General features: G+C 47.0%; 1 protein-coding gene across 7 annotated transcripts in view; it reads left to right on the top strand.

Annotated features, from left to right (window-relative positions):
• LOC137655060 (uncharacterized) overlaps positions 1 to 22 on the top strand; it is a 78,987-nt gene extending 78,965 nt beyond the window's left edge. For all 7 annotated transcript variants that reach the window (XM_068388963.1, XM_068388962.1, XM_068388961.1 and 4 more), the window contains one exon: positions 1 to 22. This exon is cut by the window's left edge and continues 234 nt beyond it. The gene's annotated coding sequence lies outside the window, so the exon portion shown is untranslated.
• The last annotated feature ends 7,830 nt before the right edge of the window (positions 23 to 7,852 follow it).

The following is a 7,852-nucleotide window of genomic DNA, read 5'->3' as shown; positions in this document are numbered from 1 at the left end:
ATTGAAATAAACATACCTGTGATAGTAAACTTGCACACTGTTAAATGTACTATTATTTTGAGTTGTTAGCCTTGTTGAATTTTTTGACATCTCGCCATAACAACAATTAGAATAGCACCGTATCCATGCATGTAGTAAGAGGCGACTAAAAGGGATGGGATGAGGCGACTGGGAACCCCCCTCTCCTGTATTTTATATTCCTGTGACATCAAAGAGGTGGAGCTGAATATGCGTGGTTGTAATACGATAGAGATTAAAAGATGTGAGATTTGAAGTGTGTTTAGGAATAGAATGATGTATATATTGACTTGTGAGCAAGGTAAAAGGGAAGGTGGTTGTGATGTTTAGTAAAGTGACTGGTAGAGTATCTGGGATTGAAAGAGGAAGGACAAGAGAGGGAGTGGCTTTATGTCTAAGTGAATGGATGACAAGTAAAGTAGTGGAATGGAAGGAGATATCATCTAGCTTAATGTGGGTATGGGTTAGGGTGTGTAGGGAATGTTGGGCTTTTGTTAGTGTGTATGGGTCAGGTCTTGCAAAAAGTTAAGAAGAGTGGAATGAATTTTCAAATGAATTAACTGTGTGTGTAGGAGGACTGGATGGAAGGAATTATGTAATTGTCAGGGGTGACTTGTATGCTAGATTGGGTGCTGGAGAGGTAGGTGTCATTCGGAAGTGTGGCGTATCAGGTGAAAATGAGTGGTGAGAGACTGGTAGATATGTGTTGAGCAAGAACTGGTTATAAGTTTTAGGTTTTTCAAAAAGATAATAATATACATGGGTAAGAGTGACAAATGGAATTGTGGTTGAAGGGGCATTAATGCATATGTGTTGATAACTAGAATGTTTGGAAGATTGAAAGACTTGCACGTGTTTAGTGGTGTAGCTAACGGTATGTCTGATAATTTTTTGGTGGAAGGAAAATTATTTGTAGCAAAATACTTTGGGCGTGTAAAAGGGAGGTAGCGAAGGTTGAAGAGTTGAGAAAACCTGAGGTTAATTGTGAATATCAAGGCAAGTTGAAAATGACATAAGACAAAGTGAAGTTGAGAGAAACTGGTAATTTAGAGGAGGAGTGGAAGTTAGTAAAAGAAAATAGTTAGGATTGCAAGTGATGTGCGTGGCAAGAGGATTATTGGATGCAGCTTGAGGAAGGGTAGTGAATGGTGGAATGAACGAGGGAAGATGGAAGAGAAAAAGTGGTCATTTGAAGAAAGGCCTTAGAGTAATAGTGTCGAGTATGAAAGATAGAGAAAAATGTGGAAGGAATATGTAAGGTAGCTGAGGCAAAGAGGGCAGCTGACTGGAGCTGGGGTCAGGGATTGGGTCGTTTAGGTGTGGTCATCCTTGGGGCTAACGGGTCCACCCTCCAAGGATACATTGCTGCAACTTCTTCTCAGTGGTGCTAGTGTGCCTCCTCGTGCGTGCTCGACAACTCCTCTTCCGCCTTTGCTTCGTTCGCCATCGCACCAGGTTTCAGCGCAGTGCTCTCCTTTCTGTTAGCCCACTTGGGCTCCTGCTAGACCTTCAACTGCGCACCATTGCTCACCAGCTCGTCAACGCTCGTTAACATCTTGTCAGCGTTCGTTAACACTTGCCAGCTCTCGGCAGCGCTTTACAGCTTGCTTGCGCTCTCTGGCTCGCTTGCGCTTTCCAACTCTCCATCTTTCCCCATCGCGCAAACAGGCTTCTCCTTAAGAGTACAACTCTCTGACTTCTTTCTAGGAAGTCGTGCCATCATGGGGACAGGAAAGAACGTAAAGGTAGGTGTTCCAACAGTTCACTGTCTTTCATTCCCCTCCCCGCAAATTTATTACAGGGTGACCGCTGGGGAAAGAGGGAAAGGCCACCATAGGGCTCTTCAAGATCCCGAAGTGTCATCCAACGGTAGAGACTCCTCACAGGGAACCTTCGGTCCCTTTCCCGTCAGGGGATCTTTCTGACAGTACCACAGTCAGCCCTGGTTTAGTGCCATGGACAGAGCAGTCATGCAAGTCTTCGGTCTTGCTTTTTCTTCTCCCTCTTCATAGACATCTGCCGCCCCTCAACATCCGTTGCTGGCGTCAATGACCTCAGATGTCAGGATGCCTGAAAACTTTAAATCAATCAATCAACATCCGTTGGCACCAGCAGAGTCCCAGCCAAGAACCTTGGCTGCGTCATCCTTGAAGAGGAAAAAAGTAGTCTCCGACGCTAGAACATTCCCTAGTGAAGCTGATTCCTGTTATGCCTTTGAGGCCTATCCTTCCTGACTCTTCCTCCAGACGCTCTCCCGCCTCACCTCTGCCGAGGGTGCTTCGCGAGGGGCGGATATCCTTCCTTCTATCTTTGGAGGAAGATTCTCCTAGTGTGGAGAGCTCTCCACTTCTAGTAGAAGCCAGGAAGGACAACTCCAACTGGCCTAAAATGCTTGAGACTTATCTCCTCCGTAAGGAATCGAAGGACTCCAAAACTACCACCTCCGTAAGGAATCGAAGGACTCCAAAACTACCAATGTTCTCTACGAGGATCTCCAAACCTACAGGAACCACCAGCCCCTCTTAAAGATGTTCACGAGCCACCACGAGATGAGTTCCCAGGGGTGGAGTAAGGAGGCTTTGCTGCCAGTCTCACCTCAGAGTGGCAGCAGAAAGAGTCTGAGCATTCCTTCTGATAAATCGTAACTCTCATCCGGGTACTCGATGGATTTACCAACCCAGAGATACCCCCTCAAGAGAGTAAAGACACTGTCTTGGTGCCCTTGGCAATAATATAAGGGCTGTGCAGCCTTGCCCTGGTCCCAAGGGCTGAAGAGTGCCCAGGCAAAGATTGACCATCAGCTCTCTGACGACTCCTCCTTTCACTAATCAGGGTCTTCCGCCAAGCTCCTCCCACCTCCTCGCGTCCAGCAGAGTAGGTACTGCGAGGTTTTGGACGAGCCTCGTCCAACTCTTCCACTCCACCACTCTCTGGAAGAGCTAACCTAAGTGGGTCTCTCTAGAGAGGTTCTCCAACCGTCACGTCTCTTTCTCGGCAGCTGAGATCCTCGACCAAGGAAAGGTCACAAAGTATACCATCGGTTACTTCATGACTTGATCTGTGGTTGGGGACACTGGGAATCCTGGAATGGATTGTGGATTTTTCCAAAGAAGGTACCAGGAAGGCTATGGAAACCTTTCTCCTCTCAGGTACTCACACTTTCGAGTTTCTTGCTCACCAAGTCTTGAACTTTAGGGCAAACTCCATCTTGAAACGACGTGATGCAATGTCTGAGAGATTCCATCTGCAGGTTCCGAATGCCAAGATTGCTAGGCTCGGGAACTCCTCTCTAAAGGGATTCTCTCTCATTATTGTTATCATTGTTATTGTTGTTGTTATTATTTATATTATCTTTATTTTTGTTATTGTTGTCGTTTAGTTGTTATTCATTATTTATTATTATTATTATTTCTGGGCTCAACCTGTGCCGGCCAGTGAAATGCTCCTATAGCACCATTTCTAAGGAATGTAACTGCTAAAATATTACCAGAGAAAAAAATTTATAGGAATGCTAGGTTGAACTAGCTCGCTCACCTATTGGTGTCGATATAATCTAGGGCGAAACAGACTAGAGGTCTCGTTCCATTTAGATATCTCCTCTTCAAAATCCCTCAATAGTGAGGTGCGGTTCAACCTCCCCTGCCGCGCAGGCTAGTACTACTAACTCTACCCACGCTTGCCCAGCACTCCTTTTTTAGCACCTGTTACTGTTTAGTTGCATTTGTGTTTCTCGGTGTTTTTTTTGCATTATTTTCACCTCTCTACGCATCGATGGCGGATTTCCAAGTTACTCCATCGAAGTTAAGTACTTTATCCATGAGTTTTAAGCGTGAATGGGCAGTGTAACCTTTGTTTTGTTAATTCAGAAGTGTTTTATAGTGTTAGCGTTCCTTCTAACCGTTCATGGTTCCACAGTCCTGCCCTTTCCCTAGTTCGATCGTTGTTCTTCTCATTTTTGTTATTCGTTCGAACTTTTTGAGAGATTTTACCTTTACACCGATTATATTCTTGCAACTTTAGCGTCTTATTATCATTATTATACTATTGTATCAGTGTTAGCGTATCATTAAGGCTCGGTTATGTTGGCATGCCTGCCTTCGTGCATATAGTGGATAGCGTTCCCGCGGGAACTGTTTTGCTGTTTTTCAAGGAGCATTTCACTTTGATGTTATATTGACTATTAGTTTTATCTCGCTCCACATAGTTTTATGTTTGGTTCGAGTGGGACTCTCGCGTAGTTCTTTATTTGTGTTACTGTTTGGTATCTACCCGCTTCAGTAGTAAGGTTGGTATCCCTGTTTTCCATCTTCCGAGATGACGTCATGCCTCCTCCCTTACCACTCACTCGAGTCCCTCTCTTGCCTTATTAACTTAGCATGCCTAGCCATTTCTATGTGATTACGCTTTTTTCATTATTTACTTTTAAGTATTTTTAACAGTTAATTTTGTTTTTATTGCCAAACTCCATTATGATCATATTTTTGGGATTTTCCATGTTGTGTTGAGGGGTTCTCCAGTTGGTAGCCTTGCCTACCACCACCTGTTCACGTGATTCCCCTGTACAACCCCCCCACCAACCCCCCCAGAGCACGTCTCTCCTCTTACTCGATGGTTGTTGGCTATGACATACGGGCCAAGCATGCATGTTCCTCAGTCTTCCCTCAACATTCCGGCATACTGAGGACCGAGATTATCTCTCGGGGTGCTACATAGTCTTTCATCCCGGGCGGTTCTCGTTCCCCCCCCCCTCCCGTCGTCTCGGTTGGCCTTCAGTTGGGGAGGGGGTGGGTCGGGACCGCCGGGGATTATATCACGTGCCCTATCCATGTAATCGGGCAGTCTACTTAACGCCTTCTTAGTATGGCTTTTGCTTTTAGCTTATGGAATTAGGAATGAGACTTTATCTATATGTTAGGAGTGTCCCCATCATACGGTACCTCCTGCCATTATCATTCGTAGTAAGACATATTATTAACCTACAATCATAGCATTCTGCACGAATCATTACCTTCGTCCCGGTACGGCCGGTAGTCTCGTTGGGGGACTCCTTGGCTCCCCCAACATTCCCCCACCGTACCCTCCCGTCATCAGGCTTCGGGACCTCCGGGCTTACAATACTGCCAGATCTGATGACACTGACACAGTTTATGATTCCTACTCTCCCTACGGGAACCCTATATTCTCACGGACGGTAATGTATTAGGTCATATTAATAATAGGAGTTTGTTGTTATATGTATTTTAAGGATGTAACTCATAAGTCTACTCTAGTTTACTTAAGTTTACTTTAAGTTTTTCTGTTCCCAGCCCCGGGACTACTATATTTTTATTATTTAATCCCCTATTTATACATCCTTTTCTCATCCCCGACTCTCCCGGGATTCCTCTTGGAATAGTCTAAGGTTCTCTGCATGTTTACTCTAAGACTAGGCATTTTGCTTTAATTTAAGGGTCGGGATCCTCCAGGGTCCCTTCTAGAGATATTAAGACGGTATTCATAAACTATTCCTTTTTACAGGTGGTCCGCTGTCGGATGACAGCCTGCGCGGCCGTCCTTCACCAGCCCTGCGGCCATGAGGTCTGTAGATCTCACGCCGACTGTGGGATTCAAATGGATGACCTGATAGTTTGACACCCCGACAACTGCCTTGTCTGTTACGACCTTGTCTCCACCCTCTCTTTGGAATCGGTGAGTCCTCTATAGGTCAATTTTCTACTTGCATTCCTCTTGCTTTATATAATGAACCTTTGGTTATCATTAATCAGCTCGTCTCCCGGGTTTACTAACCTTATCCCCGCTCTTTCAGAGTTCTCAAGCGGCTAAGGCCACAGCAAGAGCCACCTTGAAAGTTTAGGTAGGCGGCTTCGCCCGTAACGTTAAGGCCAAGAAACCCTACGTCCTTTCGGAAAATTACTGCATCCTGATCTATCCCAACGCAAAATCTAATGCAGCAGTGCCTAAAGCAGTGGCAGCCCCTATTATTGCCGACATTACAGCAACCCTGGACTTTGCTCTCGATCAGGATACTGACCTCGGTGTCGACCCCGACCCCATTGAGGACAATGTTGCTGCTCTGAATTTGGACTTGGATCCCATGGCTTTGGCCGAACCGGAAACAGGTAAGGAGGTAGGTGAGGCAGCTGAGATCCCTCTTCTTAGCCCCTCTTTTTCTTCGGCATCTAATACTTCTTCCTTTTTAGGTTTTGATGGGAACCGTGGATCTACTCCAAGATCACACCCAGTTCCTCCCAAGGTTAAGTCTCAGAAGAGACCCTTAGTTAGGACTCGCAAGAACCCTAAACTTAACAGAACAACCAAGTCAAAGAAGGCTTCCCTCTCTGGAGCCCCAAGTGGCTCAGATAGCACCTCCTCTACTTCCCAGGACCCGGGAGTGCAGCCAACTTCCTCAGTTGCCCCGGCTAACTTCGACCCGGTGGCCCTCACTAACATGATGTCAAGGGTTGTCTCAGAACAGATTAGCTCAATGCTATCTGCCGTTACCAGGAGACTGGACAGCTTAGAAGGGGGCCTTCCTCAACAACAGCAGTTCCTCATCCCAGACGCCTCAAAACTCCCGCCTTCCACTAAAAATAACCCGTGGAAAATGGCACTCCAATGCCCTTTCACTGACGGGATGTTGACGATCGAAGGTTTTGGAACCAGGCCCATTGAGGACTTTGAATTTTTCCCCGACGGCCTTCAATTCCCCTTCCCCGGCTTCGCCCGGCTAACGGAAGAAGCTCTGGTCCGGCTAGATAAGGTCCCTAAGGAGACCGTTATCTTCCCAAAAGAACAGGCTCAGTCTGTTAGGGTTAGAACCCTGAACGAGTGGGGTTGCACGAACACCATGCTGTCTCCCCACAAGAGCACATACACTGTTTCTTGTGGACGAGCAGACCCCTACTCCTTGCGTCACCAAAATGGTGGACTTAGCTCTTCAGGCAGTGGCCGAAGACAAACCTTTGCCCCAGCTTCGGGAGACAGACCCTACATTCTTCTGCTCCCATCAGATAACGAATGTTGGCTTAACATTCAGTCGACATTTACCTCTGGTAAGTTATCTGCCGATTGCGCGTCGACGCAATTTAGCGAAAGGCTTCCAAGACTTCCTGAAACCTTAATTCGACTCTAGTTCTAGTCCCGGTCTTGGTTTAGCAGGAGCCTAAATGTCTCGACGATGGCGGAGATGTTTTCCTCACCTATGAGGAGGAACACGGTTTTAAGGTCATGACAAAGGCCACCTTACAATCCTTGCTATCGGATTGCTATGACTTCTTGGTGGCCAGAAGACGTTGCCGTAGACATGTTCTATCAGAGGCTACCATCCGCCATGAGCCGAATAAACTCATTAAAGCCTCCGCCTGGGGCCCAGACCTGTTCCCGGAGGACATGGTCAACTCGGTGTTAAGCGAAGCGGCCAGGGTGAACCAGAGTCTCAAAGTCCGTTGGGGTCTCACTCCCAAACGGAAGTTCGAACAGTCGAACGTTCAATCCCGGGGCAGGAAAAGGCTACGTCCTTATAGAACTGCCCAGTTTCGTCAACCTCTCCAGGTAGTTCAGACGGTCCCGATTGCTCAGCCCATCCAACCCTCCACCTCCAAGCCTCAGCCCCAAGAGGAATATGTTCTCGTTCCTAAAAGCCAGGTGGCTTCGAACTCTTTCACCTCACCGGCTTATAACCCTGCCTCCGAGTCCCGGGGTTCCTCTCAAGGGTACCAGCGGGGCAGGGGCCTTGGTTCACGAGGTTCCTTTCAGAACAGAGGCAAGGGGAGATATTTCTCCCGAGGTAAGGGATCACGCGGAGGCCGTGGCGGAAAATCCTCCACCTACTGAG

Source organism: Palaemon carinicauda, chromosome 16, assembly GCF_036898095.1.
Source record: "Palaemon carinicauda isolate YSFRI2023 chromosome 16, ASM3689809v2, whole genome shotgun sequence".
Lineage (NCBI taxonomy): Eukaryota > Metazoa > Arthropoda > Malacostraca > Decapoda > Palaemonidae > Palaemon > Palaemon carinicauda.
Note: the sequence above shows the minus strand (reverse complement) of the source record. Positions and strands in the feature narration are given on the sequence as shown.